The 18,737-nt window shown below is 40.5% G+C and overlaps 1 protein-coding gene across 5 annotated transcripts in view; it reads left to right on the top strand.

The window, feature by feature from the left end:
* The window catches only part of GPR149 (G protein-coupled receptor 149), a 130,068-nt gene that overhangs the window by 64,407 nt on the left and 46,924 nt on the right, over positions 1 to 18,737 (top strand). For 2 of the 5 annotated variants that reach the window (XM_090147585.1, XM_090147583.1), the window contains exons 2-4: positions 531 to 644; positions 1,403 to 1,472; positions 3,148 to 3,233. The gene's annotated coding sequence lies outside the window, so the exon portion shown is untranslated. The remainder of the gene's footprint in view (positions 1 to 530; positions 645 to 1,402; positions 1,473 to 3,147; positions 3,234 to 18,737) is intronic. The other 3 variants (XM_090147584.1, XM_090147587.1, XM_090147586.1) reach the window with 2 other exon arrangements.

Genomic DNA, 18,737 nt, shown 5'->3' with positions numbered 1-18,737 from the left:
ATGTTCTGTGAGTGTGAGCTGTGTTCCTGTGAGAGAAGTGGAGCTCTGGTGTGCCAGTGTGCTCCTGGCCCTGTCAGGCACAGTGGGGTTGGCCACCAGTACAGGGGGCTCGGGGGTCTTGGCTCTAATGTAGCTGCTCTGCCAGTTAGCTCAGAATTGTGATTAACACTCTTAAAAAGCATCTACATTCTTCTGCAGCACAGATGTTGTTTAAATCTTTTATTTGAGGTCTTAATTTATTTAGTGTTCAGTTCCCATGTGGCCTTGCACTTGCATATCATGTTTTTAAGTGCTTCTTTATGTGGAAGGTTGTTTGTGTTATTGCTTTCTAGACAAAGAACAATCTACATGCAAACATTTAATTCTGACTTTTGTTTCTCTTGCTGGGTTTTCTTAGTAGACTTCCTGTTGCTGGGGGTTGTGCTGATAGTAGTCTTGAAGTATGGATGGTGTGGATGGCAGAGAGAGGAAGGTGATTCCTGAACTACAGTACTCAGTAGTTTTGCAATTATTTGTGAACTGTTTTATAGATGTGTCCTGGAAAGAGGAGTTCTTACAGAGAGATGTGATGAAGTATTGCCATGCCTGGAAAAAGTGACTGCTGAGGAGAGCAAAGAAGAAAATTTCAAAGCATGGTAAAAGATGTAAGTAAAATCCCTCTGCAATAGCAGCTTACATGAGTGTTGTTTCCTTGTGTGCACACCTGCTTAGTGGAGTATCATATTCTTAGTGAAAAAAGTCTCACAGGTAGTGGAAAGTTTTAGTTTTGTGCCCTTCATTAAAAGAACATGAGGCTGTCTGATGTCTCTGATATCTACTCATTTTATGGGAAGTTATGGTAGGACTGTGGTACTAATTGTTGGATTTGATAGTCTGCCTCAGGGATCAAACCAAGCTCAAAGAAATTTGTGCTGTAGCAACTGCCTGAACTATGGCAGCTGCCGAGCCTGGTGGTTCAGATGATTTGGCTTCAGACCCTTCAGTTTTTTCACACAATTGTTTCTATTCAGACAGTCTGCAGCCATCTTCTCTGCTTACTGACCACATTGCCTGTCTTTTCCTTTGGTGACTCCAGATGTATCCCTTGATCATGGCACCATTGTAGATGCTGTCTTTCAGATACAAGCATCACAGTATTGTGCTTAGAATCCTGCCCACTTTGGTACCACGTTTTCCATCATTTCACAAGGCAGAGCTATGCTCAGTCCCTCCCTGAGCACTGCTGCTTGGAAGATATTTTTGTGCCTGGACTTGTGTTTGCAAAGAGAAGGATGACAGCAAGGAATGAAAGAGCAGGCAGTTTGGAAAGTCCATCTGAGAATGATGAGAGCAAGAGTGACATGAAACTAAACAAAGGTTCTTTAGCCAAATAATGTCCTCCTATTCTCACTTCTTTAACTAGGAAGAGCCACCTTCTTTAGAGAAGAGGACCAACCAGACTGTTGTTCTGTAGAGGAAAGACATGAATTAAGGTAAGTTTGGGTAGTGCAAAGGTTTTTCAGCACTGAAAAATATCTTTAATGTGGCTGTGTCTTAAGCTTCGCAGCCAGGGAACTTTTGGAGAGAGGTTTACACAGGGAGCAACATTCCTGCTGCCCAACTGTTCTTGCATTGTTCTACAGTACTGCAGGAGGGATGCGGAGGAATCCCTGGGGAGCAGCTCTATTGTCCTTTGGTTGTTGCTTGATGGAAAGTTAGATCCTCTTCATTTCTAACATTTTAATGAAAATGAATATTTTTGTAACATCTGTATCATAAATAAAATAAGCCTGATAGCCTTAAGCAGACATTGCTGGTTCACTTTTTGCAGTGCTGTTTCTCTGCATAGCATTCTGCAAAATCTTTGCAGAAGGAATGAAAAATAAGGAATGAAAAATAAATTCCTCATTTGGTTTTTAATACAATACAAATGCTTTCTAATTTTCTGTAGGAAAGTCTTTACATAAATAGATGCAAATGTTGAATTACTACCACACAGCACAAGGGAGACATACAACTCTAATTCTGTGGTTGTTTATTGTTTAGAAAAAGTATTAGAAAGGGAAGAAATCTTAAATACAGAAACGTGGTGGGCTGCCATGTTGCTGTGAAATTGGACATTGCATGGAAAAATCAGTTCATCTGAAAGTTCACTTCTAAAAGTTAAGGTGAAGAGCTTCCTGCAGCAGATAGAGCAAGGCACAGCATGGACTTCTGCCTCCTCTTTTAAATGAAGTGTGTGTACCACCGAGTTTTGTCTGTGTACAATTATGGGCAAGATATCCACCAGTTTGTAATGAAAATAACCGTGGCTTGCAAAACTTGATAAGATAACTGTATTATTGGTAAAATTGTTTTTCCCTGAATAGGATCTAGATGGTTCCAGAAATCAAAATTCTGGAACATCATGAAGTAATACAGAAGTGAAAGGCATCTGTACTCTTTCTTTAATCCAGTAACCCAATTAGGATTGACATATACAAATGACCCATTTGTAGTGAAGACTATAATTCAATTCCCTTTCTTTTGAACTCTGCATTATTTTATTCATTATATTCTGTATTTATATGCCAGAGTACTGCAAGATTAACCATAGAAGAAAAATAACAGAATCAGTACTGACATCCTGGTGAAATAATGGTAGTGGAGATGCAGATTCTGTCATTGAGCATGTAATTGCAATGGAGAGCTCGATGAATTCAAGGCTTGATATGTCTTGGAACAATCACAGCAAGATTCTGCTTTCTTCCAGAATCATTCCATTCCATTCCTTCTTCCCAGAAGAAAGAAGGTGCAGCAGGAAAGAGTGAAAAAACTTTTCAGGAACTGTGTTCATATTTCTAGTAAATAAAGAGATTGTCATAGAGTGTTGGAAGACACATTTCTGCCTGATTTTCATGTTATTGATGAAACTGGAGTCATTATTCTAGTTACATTTCCAAACACCATTTTAAGGAATGGGCCAGATTTCCTGTTACCAAGCTATTTTTATACCTCATCAAATGGAGTTCTAAGTGGGCGCAAATTACCTCTGTAGCTTAGCAGATGTGAACATTTATCCCATTATTAGAAACATTTAAAAGAAGAGTTGATGGAGAAGAGCTTACATTAGCAGAGCTCACTGCAAAATTTATTATTCCCAAAGTTATACTTCTTTTTTTCTTCTAGCAAGCAGTGAGTGAATTTGATGCTAGAGAAAGACTGATTTTGCAGCATGGGAGACTGGAATTCTGCTTACAAAGTGAACATCTTTGGTGAGTATTTCATAATTCAGTCACTGTGCCTCTGTTCGAACTGTGATACTGTGCAATCTGTGTTCACAGACCTTAGGTCTTTTTTTAGCTGTTATTCACACTTTGCTTAAACAGGCTAATATCAAACTCAGCTGAATTTCTTTTTTTTTGAAATATTGAGTAGCCTTTACTTCCACATACAAAATTCTTGAGCATCCACTGAGTCTGTCAGCTAGGATCATGCCTGTAACATTGGCATTTAGCTTTGTCAACATTGGCTGCCTTGAAATCGCCAGCTATCTTTCATCTGGGTCTTAAAACGGCTGTTAAAAGGGCAGTGATTTCAGGCAAGTAGTGATGAGCTGTAATTAAAAATAAAGTCAAGTCATCCTGTTTTCAAATCCATGTACGTTCTCCTACACTCCAGCTCCCACATATGTACACGTTCTTGAAGAAATGTCTGTTTGCAGTAGAAGTAGTTTGCAGCAGTGTAGAAAATTTAATCAAAGACATTACTCACTTGGACCATGCATAAATGGGTCAGGTTGCAGCTTGAGATGCCTTCCAACTTGGACCCCTGTGCAGAGACATTCACAGTGTGGATAGCTGCTGCTAGAGCTGTCTGCACTCGTTTTTTGGCACTCATTCCTGCGAGGCTGCCAGGTGCAGAAAGAAGTACATGGTGTAACTCTGACCTTGTCTGTGTAACAGTAAGCCAGAGGATTTCCTTTTAAGTCACTGTCTGAAAGGGACTTAGAAGAACATGTTAGAGTGTAAGTTTGCATGTAGGTGGGATAGACCTTGGTGTACTTGGCTGAATTTCCACCAGTAAACCCTGCAAAATATGGTACCTGGTGGTGTAGTCTCAGCTGTGGCTAAGGTTAGGTAGACTTGTGTCTGTCCCTGTTTGAAGCTGATCGAACTGTGAGAGAGCAGAAAACAGTTATCATTGATGTTCTTCCTTCCTTTGTAAATCGTCAGTTCAAAATGTAGTGATGTTGACAAGCACTGCTCCTATTCTCTATTGGAAGATAACCTTAGTAGCCGAGTAGTTCACAAGTGGATCAAGGCCAAAGAGGATTCTTGTCTTCCCTATCACCTGTATGGAAATGCATATCCAGGTGTCCCAAATTAATCCCTCTTAGAAATTTTCCCATTAGATAATGGCAGTGGACATTAATAAGGAATAGATGCAGTGCTTTAGAAGTATTGCATTCAGTTTGCACACTGCTGTGTTGACCTCAGCATCATTTTTAGATGCACTTTACCCATCTACTAAACCTGTCTGTTCCTATCTCATGGGAATTAATTACGCCTGGAAGTTTTTCTAGCCAGTAATGGAAGAGCTGTAATATAGAATTACAGATAATCGGGAATGTTGTTGCACATGGAAGTTGCATATTTAAGGTTACAGCACACTAATTGGTCTACCTGTAGGTTTACAGGGCAGTGGCAGTCAGAAGAAATTCCTGGCTAGGAAAGCTGTCTGGAACCTGAAGACATTTTCCTCAGACAAGCTGGTGTTACATATGGTCTTGAAAGAAGGGTTCTTGAAATGAAGCTATTTCTTGTAATGTGCTAATAGAGGTATTGTTTTCAAACAGAGCTTCCAGAACTATCAGATAGGAGATTAAGAGAAATGTATCAGAGCGTATTCGTGTGATTCCAACTCATTCAAGCATAAGTGGGTACATTTTAGAGCTTGGTGTGGCGAGCACAGAGAACAGCTGTGATCTGGGCAGAATGTCATAGTTCTCAGATGGTTTTGCAGTTCACACTGAATTTGGAGATGCTGTACCTACAGAGCTGATATTAATGTTTTAAAGAGAGGGGAATGCTCCTTGTGTAAGCTGCAGGCCGTACGGTTTTTGTACTTGGTTACTGGAAGATGAGTAGACCTTACTTGATTGAATCAGTCATAGGAACTTCCACTGAACACGCTGAAGTTTATGTTGTTCTGAACTCAGGAAGTGAACTCAGAGACACCACTTCTGCATTTCAAGTCTCCAGAGTTTCCATTAGTCAGGCCCTGAAGTTTCTATTCACTCCTTACTCACTTCTGATTCAGAAAAACTTCCAGAGAATTTGGGAAATGAATGAGTGATACCTTGTCATAAAAATTACTCAAGATATAACGTGTCTGTGCGCTGCTGTTACGGATGTGTTCAAACCATGTTGTACAAGCCCATGTCACTCTTGAGACACTGGGAAACAGTCTGAGGGTATTTCAGGGAATCCTGATCACTGAGCTTATGGTGCTTCTTCTCTCACATGCTGTGGGTTGAAACTCAGACAAAAGACATGTAAAAATCTGGCTTGGAAGATATCAAAAAGAGAATGGAACCTTACTTTCAGTAAGTACAGAAAATGTCTATGGAAAAGAGAAAATTATGCCCGATGGCTGTTGGAGTCTCCTGTGAGTACTTATATGGGCAGTGGGAATTAATGTGAGAAAGTGAAGGAAGCCATCCAGCTTGAACATCAGAAAGCCCCCATTGGCAGTGGTGGTGTCGGTCCAGCGGGGCATCTTATCATCCACATGCAACAACCATCTCTGCTTCCTCTCTTGTCACTTAGCAGTGTTAGAATTTAGTTCAGGGAGACCCACTATGGAGGTAGCAGCAGTTAGGAAGCGGAGATCTAGCTGAATCGCTGTGAAAGTGTTATCATCTGTGCAGCCAGATCATGACATAAGATGTCTAACTTGAGATGGTTGGTGACACGGTGCGCTTTTGTCTCTGCACTTATTTTCCATTGCAACCACCAGTTGTCCTTCCTCTCCTCTGGCAGTCTCTCAGCAGTGCTCCTTGTCAGTGTTCACCTTTTTTCCACTTCCTCATTCCCATTCGCTGACTCTGCTGACTCCTGCTTACTTCATATTCTCTCACATACACATTAAATGCTATTTGAGATCTCTATATAAATAAAGAAATCTGTCAGTATTTGTAATCCTGTTTGCTCTTTGCCAGTTTTACCTCCATTCATCTCTGAAAGATTGTGGGCAATTGAAGGATATGTTTGTGTAGCCCAGTAGTGACTGGGACTATTGGAGGGAATAAGGAGAGGTTTTTCATTACCATTCTGACAAGGTTTGATTTTTTTCTTCTTTTTTTGAGGCATCAGCGTGGACCTTTGTGTGGGTGAAATGCTGGAGAATATACAATAGTGTCACTATTTGAATCAGTGTTACAGATAAAAGTAGTTCTTACAAAATCTACTTTGTGTAACTTTCACAATAACTTAATTCAGTTTAGCAGCTTTTAAAATTTCTTCCACTTTGCTTTTTGCTGCATTTGGCAGAGGTGAACGTGTTTGCTCCTGAAGAGACCCCAAGTATGCAGTGAGGAAAGAGCAGGGATATATTTGTTATACATTGTGAGATGAAGGGAGAGGTAGAGAGCAGCCATTCTTCTGGACATGTCCACCTCATGACTGTATTGATTTCCATGTGGAAATGCATCAGAGCTGTTTTTTTGCAGGACTGCCTCTCTAATGTAGATGCAATAGAGTGTGGCTGTGCTGATCATGAGCTGTCTGCAGCCTTTGCACTACAGTCCTGCTTACTCTGACAAGAATGGAAATGGATTTTGTACACATATTTTTTCCATAAGTGTCACTTCCCTGCGTTTTATCTTTTCTCCTCGTTTCATGGTAGAATAGCATTAAGTTGCAGTGGATTAAAGGGAACCAGTAAAATAAGCTGGCTCCTGCATGGAATTCTGGATGTGCAGCATTGTCTCCCACACATTCAATCTGTGCTATTTATTTCTTCTTTCAGGATTTTATGCTTGTTAACACTGAGTCCTCCTGTTGCTGCTTTCAGCTCCAGCTGCTCCCATCTGTATGTAGTGATGCTATTCTGTGCAGTGCTACCTTTCCTGCAACTCCAGATTTTGATATAATAAAATCCTAACTGAGACAACTGAGGGAAAGGATTTGGGGCAAGTGAGCAGGGAGAGCTTAAATTATGAGAAAACTCTTGGAAGCTCTTAGAGATTGCCTTTTTTACAGAAAACCCAACAAGTACTTCGAAAGAAACACTGCAGACCTCCCAGAAATGCCTGTGGAGGCTACTGATGGTCTTCAAAGAGTTTAGGTGGCATTATGGAGCATGCATTAATCACTGCAGATAAGGGAGGAATTATTAACTGAGAATCTGTGGGGATGTTAACAGCTGATATTTTTCATACATAATAACCTTGTTTCTCTTAGAGCATTTCATTTATTTGATTTTTAAATTAGACTTAATTTAGTAATCTAGCTTAGTGTATCATCTGAAACCAGAGATGCAGAATCTTTAGGTGTTTTATCACCCTTTTCAGTCTCTTCGAGACTGAACTCCTCCTTGTCAGTGTTTAAGAAATTCTTTTATGGCTAAGTTAAAAGCACATGTGGAAATTTCCAATTGTTTTATTTGAAACAATTACTAATTTCCATAACAGAGTATAAAAAAAGCAACACAGTGGCCTAAATGTAGATGAGAGACCCTAAGATTCCTCTTCAAACACAACAAACTCATGAGATCACTAAGAAAGCCTGTGTAAGCTCATAAAGTTGATATTAGACAAGAAAAATGCTGACTGAATTGCAGTGGTAAATATTTCATCTTTCTAGAGGTCAGGGATGTTTTAAATAGAAGTGTTTTGTCCTCCTCATTTAGCCCACTGTTTCTTTATTGCTGTTTGTGCTAAATCCTTTCTGACACCCTAAGAAAGTATCCATTATTATGGAAAATAGGACCTAACAGTGGCCATCATGACAAACAGAGTATAGGAATATCCAGATTTCTTCCTGAATGAAAAAGTGTTTAATTCTATTTACTGATGTGAGAAAAAGTCCTCACAGTGATGGCGTTCTGAAATCTCAAGCACAAAGGCTGCTCAGCAGGCAGAAGTGTGATGGCCAGCATGAGCTACAGCTCATGTGTTCAGCAGTGAGCCTATGGAGGTGAGGTGACTGCCAGCAGTTACTGTGAAGTCATGGAAGAGTTGGGAAAAGCTCTGCTCTGTTCAAGGTGATGTTGAGAGGTAAAATTTTCCAACTACCCTTAATGTTCACATGCAATTGTGTCTTAACTTTGCAGTTTGCAACTGATAGTTTAGTTAGGAAGAATGTTAATGTGACAGCATGTCCTCTTCTGGTGAGGAAGGGGAGGTAAAGAGAGGCAAAGAACTGTTAAATATTTTGATAGCAATCAAGTTGGTAGATTTAATGTCTCAGACCTGACATAGAGCAAAAACTCGAGGGCAGGCAAGCCAAAAACCATCCATTTTTAGGCAGCATTTCTTTGCTGTTATGATTTCATGCTTAACACTTGTTGTTTGCTGCCTCCAACAACTCCAACATGAAAAAATGGAGGGCTATAAGAGCAGGGATTGTCACTGCTGTTCCTTCCTGCAATGAACCTGATGAGTTCATTCTACCCCCCAGAGAGGTTTCTTTATAGTCCGCAACTAGGTGAAGGTGTGTGTAAAAGCTCTCATTCCCCATACTTGCCATTCTCATGAGAAGTTCAGTTCAGGCTGAAGGTTTACACCTGTAGCATGGAAAGCTTCTTAAAAAAAAAGAAAAAAAGAAAAAGAAAAAAAAGAGGAAAAAAAATACTAGCGAGTAGCAGATGTCATACTGTGAGTGGAAGACTCCATCGGTCAAGGATCAGTATGTTGCTAAGGAAAGGTCCAGAACATTACTTCTCCCATCTTCTCATCCAAAAGAATGAAAATACACGGAAACAAAAAATATACAGGAAATGTTTTGAACAAATTTCTGATACTTTACAGCCTTTGGTTCAGTCCTTGTGTATGCTTGATTTTGCCACAGATCACTGTCTCACCTGAGATCCCAGGAGGAAGCAGTCCTAGAAATTCTGTCAGCTATACTTTGGAACAGGGGGCACAAGAAGATGTCCTGGGGATGACTCCGACACCTGATTTAAGGCATCTCTAATCTCTAGCAGAGCTTCAAAGGCAGTGAGAAGCTGCTTTCTCTTGTTAGAGCCTTTGGGGAGATCTTCGACATTCTCCTGAAGCAAAAGAGAGCACATTAAAACAGCTTTTTGTATTGCTAAACAACTCCAAATGCCTTTAGAACTTGCACAATACAGACATCTCTGATTTGGCAGAGATGATTTTTGAAGGATTGACTTCCCATACTGGTTTTGTTCTGCTCTTTCTGTAGGGTGAGCAGTATGAATGCCACACTGAAACAAAAGAAATGGCTTTCAGCCAGATTGTCCTCTTACAGCCCTGCAAACCCTCCCAAGCCAACTTGATAGCAGAATCAGGACTGAGGAAAAATATTTTAACACCTCAGATCCCTGAAGTTTATGTACCATTGGTAGAATTAGGGAGACACAGAGTATTTCACTGATCTCAGCGCACAGGGGCCAAGCACCACAGTAAATCTCGCTACTCTTCCAGACTTACATTTTGGGATGCAAACATGAGTTAGATTCCCCAGCAGAGCAACACAGCACCATGCTGTGCAGCCATGGACAGAGCTAGTCTGCTGGTCTGATTTACAAATAAGGTAAATGAAGGCATGTTTCTTGACTCGAGGTACTTGTTATCTAGGTAAGTATGTCACAGTAAGCTTATGTGAAGCAAAATAACCTCTTCTGAGAGGTTAGGAAGTAATCCAGCCTTTCTTTTCATTTTCTTTGGTGAGCTGGAATCCAAATAAATTATGTTTATCTGTGCATGTAGAAAACAAGTTGAGAGTCATATTTTAACTGAAGTTACTGGAAGGAAGAACATAGGCATTGCATCTTTTGGTTACTTGTCCTTGTTACAGTGAGGTGAAGCCATGGCTGCTGTTAAGATTCCTCAGCACCTAAAAAAGCCTTAGAAGTGATCCCTAATCTTCCCACTCCATATTGAATGGTTCTGCTGCAACCCAACTTTGCATGAAGAGACTTAGAGGAAGTGGGTCAGTTACCACATACCAACCTTGTTTAAGATTTGGTTTTGTTGCTTTGGAAATTGAAGTACAGGACCGAGAGTTCGGTGATTTTCTGAATGCCATCAGCATGTCAGTGCAGATACTTCTTGCACACTGTGGAGTAAACCCCACATGGCAGTGACAGACTGACCTCAGGGACAGCCACAGCTGGAGCCAGGCCTTGGGCTGCAGGTGGCGAAATGAGTGTTGTTGTTCTGGCTTTTGCAATGCATCTCAATTATGTTTGGAGGTCACAGTAGCATCTTGCTGGGCAGGAAAACTACACCCTTTTAAAACATCATTAATAAAGCAGCAGCTGACAGTCTTGCTGCAGTTAAACCATGTATTTGTTTTGTTTGTTGTGGTGTGCTGTGATGGAGACGTTTCATTGCTGCCTGTGGAAAAAAACAATTCACCCTCAGCTTCCTGGACTTCCTGCTGTAAGAGAGATGGAGGGGGATGTGGATTTAAGCATGTTTTGTGTGTGTGAGAAGGGAAGATGTGACACAGGAATATAAGCTTCAGAAAATGAGAATAATTAGGAAGATGTAGTTGAATGTAGTTAACTATGGATAACTAGCCAATTTCTTTGTGTGTGTGTCATTATATACTGTTCCCTGTGGTATCTGAGCACAGCAAGTGTTAGAAGAATCTCTGCATAGCAGGTAAAGGCAGACAACCATGTTGTGTTGCTCACTGCTAAACTAAACTAGCAGAAAAGACATCTGGGGACAAAAAAGAACCCATTTTTGCATTCCTAAACTCTTTTCAAAATCAGTGAAAGTAAACTTTGTGTTGGCCCTGCAAGTTAACCCTAGCTGGGATGGACCCTATGAAGCAGACATTGTGACTGCAATTTATGCAAAGATGATCCCATTTTTTGTTTCAGGGTTAGCATGTGGGTAGTAGTGTTAATATGTGAAAGTAGCTCCCTCTAGTGATGAGCAACTGTCATAATTTCCATCCCTCTGATGCGAATGCAATTGAATAACAGTACCTTCCACATCATGCTGCTGATTGCACAGATGTGCATATAGCTCATTCAGAGATACAGTAACTTGTGTTTCACAACCTGGCTTACACAGCTTGCTGAACTGAAGAGCTCACACTCTTTGTGGTTGATCAGTGCAAAACTACAATGCTTATGGAATTTTAAGAATAGCTTAGAATGGAACTTTAATGTATTAGTGTTAGGACAAAAGTTTTCAGTGCTTTTTGTACTTTCTGTTTTCTGTTGTTTTTGTGATGTCCTACTTTTAGTCCTTCATACTGCAGAAGTCCCCCGTAACGTTTCACTAGTTTGCTCCCTTGGTTTGTTGCTGAGGAGAACACTGCCTATAATTCCCATTTCTCTTTTTCCATGGAGCGCAGAGCCTGGTCTGTACTCTGAGAACTGCAGAACCTTCGAGGACTTTGTGCTGGAAGGTGCTGGGTTTTGTGCTTGGATCCAGCAAAGCAGCCTGATTTTGTAGCATGCATAACTTCAAGCACGTTGAAGAGCATGGTTATGATTAACAACAGTACTCATGGGACAGTATGCGGATCTTTTTTAAGATCTTTCTCACCTTATGCAGAAAATGTAATTATTCTTAAAAGGCCCCTAATGTTGATTTTTAAGGGGCATTTTTAAAAAACGTTTAAGAAGCAATTTACACAGTAAATTTTAACCCTGAGTGTTTCAAGCACTTGTAAGGAATACATAATGTTCATGCGTGATTCTTCCATTTTTTGTTACAGGCTTTTTTCTGTTTGCTTCATTTTTTTTTTCACTCTAACTCACTGTCAGTTATTGATTTTAATAGAAATTATATTCACTTTTTCAATTTCTTTTTCAGATGCACAGATATGTAAATGATGGTATGATTTCATGATGAATATTTGTGTGCTCTGTCTCTCATTCACATGACTTCAGTCAGTTGTTCTGTTTATCCAGGCTGTGTCATGTGAAGGGATATTTTTAACTGGAGAGATGAGACCGCGATCAGGATGTCAGGTGATTGGTCAGTTGGAAAAATGCACTTGGAAATTTAATGTGCTCCAATTAGGAATATTTTGGTAGTGATTATTAACAGTGCTTGTTCTCCCAGGTAGTTACTGGCTTCAGCCCCCAGCTGTGACTGGAGGGTTTCACTTAGGAACAAGTTGTCTCTAGTGAAGAAGTGCTTCGAGCTCTTGCCTTACTGTGCCAGGACTGTGCTATCCAGTGTTACTGTTTAATCATGAAAATTGATGTGAACTCTGCCGTCCTCACTGATTGTATGAGAGCACAGGTGAGGTTTCTGTCACCTCTGCCAAAGGGTGACAAAGAGCTCAACCTGGTGCTTTGAACACAGGGTGACTGAGCAAGTATCTTTTTGTTCTGTGAATCATACCTGTTTATTTTTCTATGTTCCTGCAGTTTTCCAATGTATCTCTGCTGCCCAGCTTCCTGCTGAAGTCAGTAAAGTCAGAACTGAGAGGAAAGGTTATTTTGACAGTATAAATGTGCAGGTAACAAAGAGAGATGAAAAAACAGAAAAGGAGGTTGGAAAATGAGTCCATATCCTGTGCCAGTACTCCTGGCAATGAATAAAGAAAAGGACAAACTGCATAACCTGATGCTGACCATCCTATTTCCCAAATAGGAAAGGCATCAGAACAAATGGCCTGGTATTCTTCTCCCACCTCAGGCACCATTGTGAATGTACAAGAGCAGCAGGTCTGCAGAAGAGAGCTGTGTAATGCCACGACTTGGAGATGAGTGATAGCATACCAGGAAATCCAGAGCACTTCAGGGTTACCCTTCCTAAAGTGAAAAGACTTCTAATTCTTCCTTCTGTCCTTACTTTTGTCTCTTTTGTATTTTCTCACACAGTTAATTTAAAGGTTAAATCTCATTGCCTCTGCCAAGTTCTGTTACTGTTCAAGAGACTCACACTGTTCCTGAGAGGAACCCTTTCTTTGGCTTCAGGTGTCTTGGCTCCCCTTCTCTGAAATCTAGCAGCATTTTTTCTCTGGACGGGCTACATTCTAATTGATTGCTTCATGCACTAGTATTGCAAGATAGCAATTCTGAAAGCCATTTTCTGACATTAGTGTGTGTTCTGAGAAGCTCTCTGTGGAGATTGGTTTCTTTGATTCCAGTGGCTGAACTTGCACTGCAGAAGTTGTTTTGATGTTCTCCCTCTGCTTTTGGGGATGCTATTGTTTATTTAAGGCGATAGAAATAGAGCGAAGCTGCTCAGGTTGTCCAGGAAAACTAAACTTCAGTTATCATGACTGAACAAAGCAAAAGTGAAATATGCTTGTGTCTTGTTGGCCATCACATGGTCGCTGGCTCTCTGGAAGAGACTTACCTATGTGCAGAGAAGATTAACATTTCTTTAATCTCTGTTTTTTAGTCTTTCCTTAGAAAGATTACCAGACCTTCTTTTCAGAACATGAGATGAACCTTGCTGCCTTGAATCAGGGGAATTTACACAAGTGAAAATGAAACAAAAGCTATTGACTCTGCATCTCTGAGCCAGTTTAAAAAAGGCATCAGATCATGTGTGTGAGAGTACAGTGAAATACAGAATTCTTATATGACCTCATAAGAGACACAGTATAACTTTGCTTTTCTTCTCTTGTCATATCAGAACCCTCTCTAACTTGTACAGAATTTTTCTCTAATTCTGTCTGAACAATCACATTTGAGAACCAGAAAAATGCAGATGTTTAAACAGATATCAGAACGAGTAACGAAAAGTCATTCATGTTGTCCTAGCATATACCAGTAGTACTAGTTTTGAGCTTTAATAAGCTCTGAGGCTTTCTAAGTGAGTTACACTGTAGGGCAGGACGACAAATGTCCTTTCCATCTGCCACATCCTTGTCTTCAGTAAGTGGACAGTTCCATGCTTCTTGCTGTGTGTGTTTTTGCAATTCAGCACAAAGGTGTGAGTTGTCAGAGATAAGCGAATGTGTTTGGTGCATATGATTCAGTGACGTGAGCCTGAAATAAACTTCCTTTTCATCGTGATTTCCTTTTATGAGGGGTTCTTTACAGAGAATCTGGCTTTAGTCACCTGTGATCCATACTGACCGTGACTGTTTTCCTTGGGAGCAGTGCCTTATGTGCACACAGCAGTTGTTGTCTTCATTCCGAGTGGCACTAGAACTCCATTTGCTGTCCTTGTCACCCTGAGCCACGTTTTCCAGCTGGAGTCAGTGCAGACCATTACAATACAAGGAGTGGTATATCCTCTGTTTGAGACTGCTGTTTGTGCTGCTGTGGCTGATCTGTTCCATGGTTTTGCTCTCTGAACACTGGGGGACACTGCTTGCTTGCCTCTTTGTAGCTGTAATGTTGAACACACGCTGCCTGTTGTTGCAGTTAAACTCCAGGGCTTGCATTCATGTCTTATTCCTTTAGATGGCCCACGACTTCTAATGCTGTATTCAGAGGATACAAAATTCTGCACAGTAGGGTTTTGTAGTTTATTTTCTGTTAATTGAATGAATGGGTTGAAGACTGAGCTAAGTAACATTGCAGTGATGTGAGAAGCTTGCACTTAGCTTCCTATAAGAGATCTACTGGATTAATAGTTGTATACATTGTATACATACAGGTGTATGTCTGGGTCAGGAATATGAGGCAGTGTCTTGTACTTGTCACTTGCGTGTAGGCAGTGTGCCACCTGTGCTCACACCTTGTGTCTTGTGCATAGCTTTTGACATAACAGAGCAGGAGAGCTTGTGTTTTCAGTCAGTAGTGTTTTTGGTTTTCAAACCAGATCATTCCATCGAGCTGAGGATTCCCTCAAAGGACCCTCAGAACTGATCTGTGCTGTGATATGCTGAGTGGGAGAAAATAGAAGGTCTTCTGATACTCTTGAATATCTTTTGCTGTGTTAATGGTATTTAAATTAATTACCTGATGCTTTGTAACCACTTTTGTCCAAGTTCTCATATCTTTCATGTGTAGACGTGGCTTTTCTTTTCTCCTCAGCTCGCTCAGGCCATTCATGATGCCACCTGTTTTGTAGTATTACTGAATTCTTTGTCCTTGAACCAATACCAAACAAATTGGCAAGGAAGAAGGCTAGATGTATGTACATAAACAGCAGAAGTTTTACTTACTGCCTGATGGCCCTTCCTAAATTGCAGCAGATTATGGCTTGATTTTACCAGAAAAAGAAATGACACTGACATATCCCTACATAGTCTGCATAAAGGTGATGTGTGACTGTCAGGAAAGCAGGGATTTCACCCTGCAAGAAGTGGGCAGTGAACGTCCATCCTCTTACTTTTAAGGTCTAACCAGATGCAAAAAGGCCAAAACCTGATCACGCAGAATTTAATGCTCTTGGTTTATTTTATTGTGTTTTGATATATTGATGATGCTTTATTTCTCTTTTCAATTTATTAGTGGAAATTCAATTAGTATGGATGAGATATTAATCTCAGTGCCTGCCAGGTGATCTATGGCTGCATTACTCATCGGCTTGTATTGATTTTGGAACTGCTGTGTCTTTTCGTGCATTTTCTGTTCATGCTGATTTTATTGTTTCATTCCAGAATGAGGGAACAGTGGTGTAAATATGACCAAGAAAACTTCTGTTGGGGAGCAGCTGTTAACACTCAGCTGATGTAGGAAATTCTACCTTTTGTCTTACTGTCATAAAAGTAATGCCAATTCCACAGCTGTTTGATTCAACCTGCAAAAAAAGAATGCATCCTGCTAACACAGGCACACATGACGTGTGTTTTCAGGTAGGAGCTTATAGTCATGCAGCCTCAAATCCAGTTTAAGTCTTTGCAGCCATGTTTTCCTCAGTGAGAATAATAATTGCCCATGTTCAGAAGATGGCTTTTGGGTGTGAATGGCTGAATTTTTCCACAATGCTTGGAACAATTATGTTTACAACACACTGATGAACTTCTCATAAACTTACTAACTCTTATCAGGTGAGAACTAAGTGACGGATTGAGGCAGTTAAGCTTAGTTCTCTTTGTAGAGCGTGCTTCCTGAGAGAGTGCTGTGATTGTTTGCAGACTGACCTGTCCTCATGCTGCAGAGCCTCAGCTGCCCAGCACTGCAGCAGTGCTCTTTCTGGGCACTGCGTTCCCAGGTGCAGTCACGCTGTGCTCCATCTGCTGAGAGCAGAGAGGATGGCTTCCAGTGTGAGCGAAGTGTGTGTCATGGCTGTGTGCAGATACAGTGCGGGGCCCGAGGGGGGCTCTCAGCATTTCACCTTCCCTTTCACACATCACATTTCGCTGTTGCATTTGAGGTCTGCTGTGCTCTGCGGCTCCCTCTCATACAGCAGGGTCACTGCAGGAGCTTTCAGGACAGCCCTCCACTGGCAGAGTGGTGATGGCTCCAGCAGTCCTCATAGCAGAATCAGAAAGCACATGCACTAATTTTGTCCCAGCACTGCAAAGCCAAGCCAGTAGTAGTATTTGTAGTAGTATTTTATGGTTTGCTTCCCCCCCGTTTCCCTTCCCCCCCCCCCAAAAAAAAAAAAACTTAAACAAAAAAATGGTGAACAAATGAATTCCATTAAAAGAAATTCTTGGTACTGTTCAGTGGTCGTAGTGGCCAATGCCAGCCAATAACCAGTGTTTTGCAAAGCCAAGTATTAGAAAATCTTGGAGAACTCTTTTGAGTTGTGCTTTTCCGAATGGTGTTACTGCATGACTAAACAGGAGTGTTTGGGAGCACACCAAAAGAAATACCCCAGCTTAGGAGTCCTGATACCTCCTTTCCTTTTGGTAAAATAAAAAACATAGGTGTGCTGGGCTCCTCTTCAGAGACATGTTTTCCTGAGATTCTGATATTTTGCTGTTGAAAGGAATTGTATCGCAAGTAGTCGGAAGCACTGGAATTTGGGAGTATCTTTGTGACCTGTTACTGAAAAAAAAATTGAACAGTGGGGATGAACTTAAGCAGAAGTAAAAGTGTCCCCTTTCCTATTATGCTTAATCTATCTGTGTAGATTTAAGGAGAGACTACAGTTTGCTGTCTCAAAGCTTGCAAACAGCAAAGGAAAAGCAGTTACAATTATGGTGCTCAGTGGTTTTTATCCATCAGGTAAAGATCATAAACACAGTTTTATAAGGGCATTTCGTATTTTTTTTCTTTTCTTGGAGGACAGTAAATAACTGAAACGTCTTTTTTTTAATTGCTATTAGTATGTAAAGGAAAATTTGATGTTTCTGGTTTACTTTTTCCTGGGTAGTTTCCTGGGTATGGAGGAGTGGCTCTGCAGCAGTATCCTCACAGTGTGCAGATCTTAAGGCAGCTGCTGTCAGGGGAACTGTGAGTTTCCCATTGATGTCAATCCTTTACGCCTGCACATAATGCTGACGCATGTTCTTTGATTAAATAGGCAGGAAGGGTCATTACTCTTCCAGCGGGCAAATTCTTCTCTTTTAGCCCTTAAGTTGAAGACAAGTGTTCGTTCATTTTTGCTGTAGATGTGTTGTATGCAGTTCAGTTGTTTCAGTTGTAACTTGTTTAGTAAATTCTGGTTGTTCAGAGTAAACAAGTGCCATTTTCTCTGCTTTGGAAGGGAAGCTAGCTTTTATCCTTTCAGATTATTTTATCACTGGTACTAGTTTTTTGTTTCTTGTTTTCCCACTTGAATGTCTTGCTACTTTTAACTGTTCTCATAATATTGATACGGACCAGTATTTATAGTCTGTGTGTGACTGCATTGCAGCTTGTATTTAATATCTGGCATACAGCACAGTGAGCTGCTCTGATCGTAAGGTGAAGCCGAATGTTGGAAAAGAAACTGCACCAGTGTTCCATAAAAGTTTCCTTTTCTTTTTATATTGACAAACTTGTTTTAAGGTTATACAAGCTCATTATCATAAGCTCAGAAAGTATCTGTAATGATAGATACATTTTTTAGGCTACACCCAGAATTCTACTTCTCCCCACGATAGGCGCAGACAAGAAAAGGAAAAGTATGGCAGAATTTTACCCCTAAAATTCTGGCCAGGAAATACTTGGAGTAATTGGGTGATGCAGTATTCCTGACCTTCATACTCTACTGTTTCCGTGGCAAAACAACAACAGTTAATTACTATTGTGGAAAGTTTCTGGTTTTAGAGTTTATTTGCTGTCATTGTAATTATTGAGTTGAGTCAACCATTTTTGATACATCTGCAGAGAGCCTAAAGTTCAAGTATTTTGCACACTTTCTTGATGAAACATTTTCATTGCATGCAAAATGGAGAATTTCCACGTGTCTTTGGACAGAATCTCTATGTGTTTACATTGTTTGAAAATGTGTCCTTGAAGCTGCTTCATCCTTGCTATCCTGACATCCTTTTCACGGGAAGTGCCTGTTAAATCCTCCTGTTATTCAGGCTGTTTTTGTCTGGCTGTAAAGCATTTATTTCATACAAACGAAAATTGTAACCTTCCCTATTATTGTTATTCTCTTCTAGAAGGATAATTACTGATTCAGATCTTTCTAAGAATGATGTTAAAAGAAAAGCCACTTCACCTGTTTAAAACTGTGTAGTAATTCTGTTCAAACGATCTGTAGATGTAAGACCATTAAGTGTGATATAAATACCCTGTTACCATGGGATTGGCTGCGTGTCACCCGT

Source organism: Phasianus colchicus, chromosome 10, assembly GCF_987193195.1.
Source record: "Phasianus colchicus chromosome 10, bPhaCol1.hap1.1, whole genome shotgun sequence".
In the NCBI taxonomy this organism is placed as follows: domain Eukaryota; kingdom Metazoa; phylum Chordata; class Aves; order Galliformes; family Phasianidae; genus Phasianus; species Phasianus colchicus.
The sequence above is the reverse complement of the archived record's forward strand: the minus strand, read 5'-3'. Positions and strand labels throughout refer to the sequence as shown.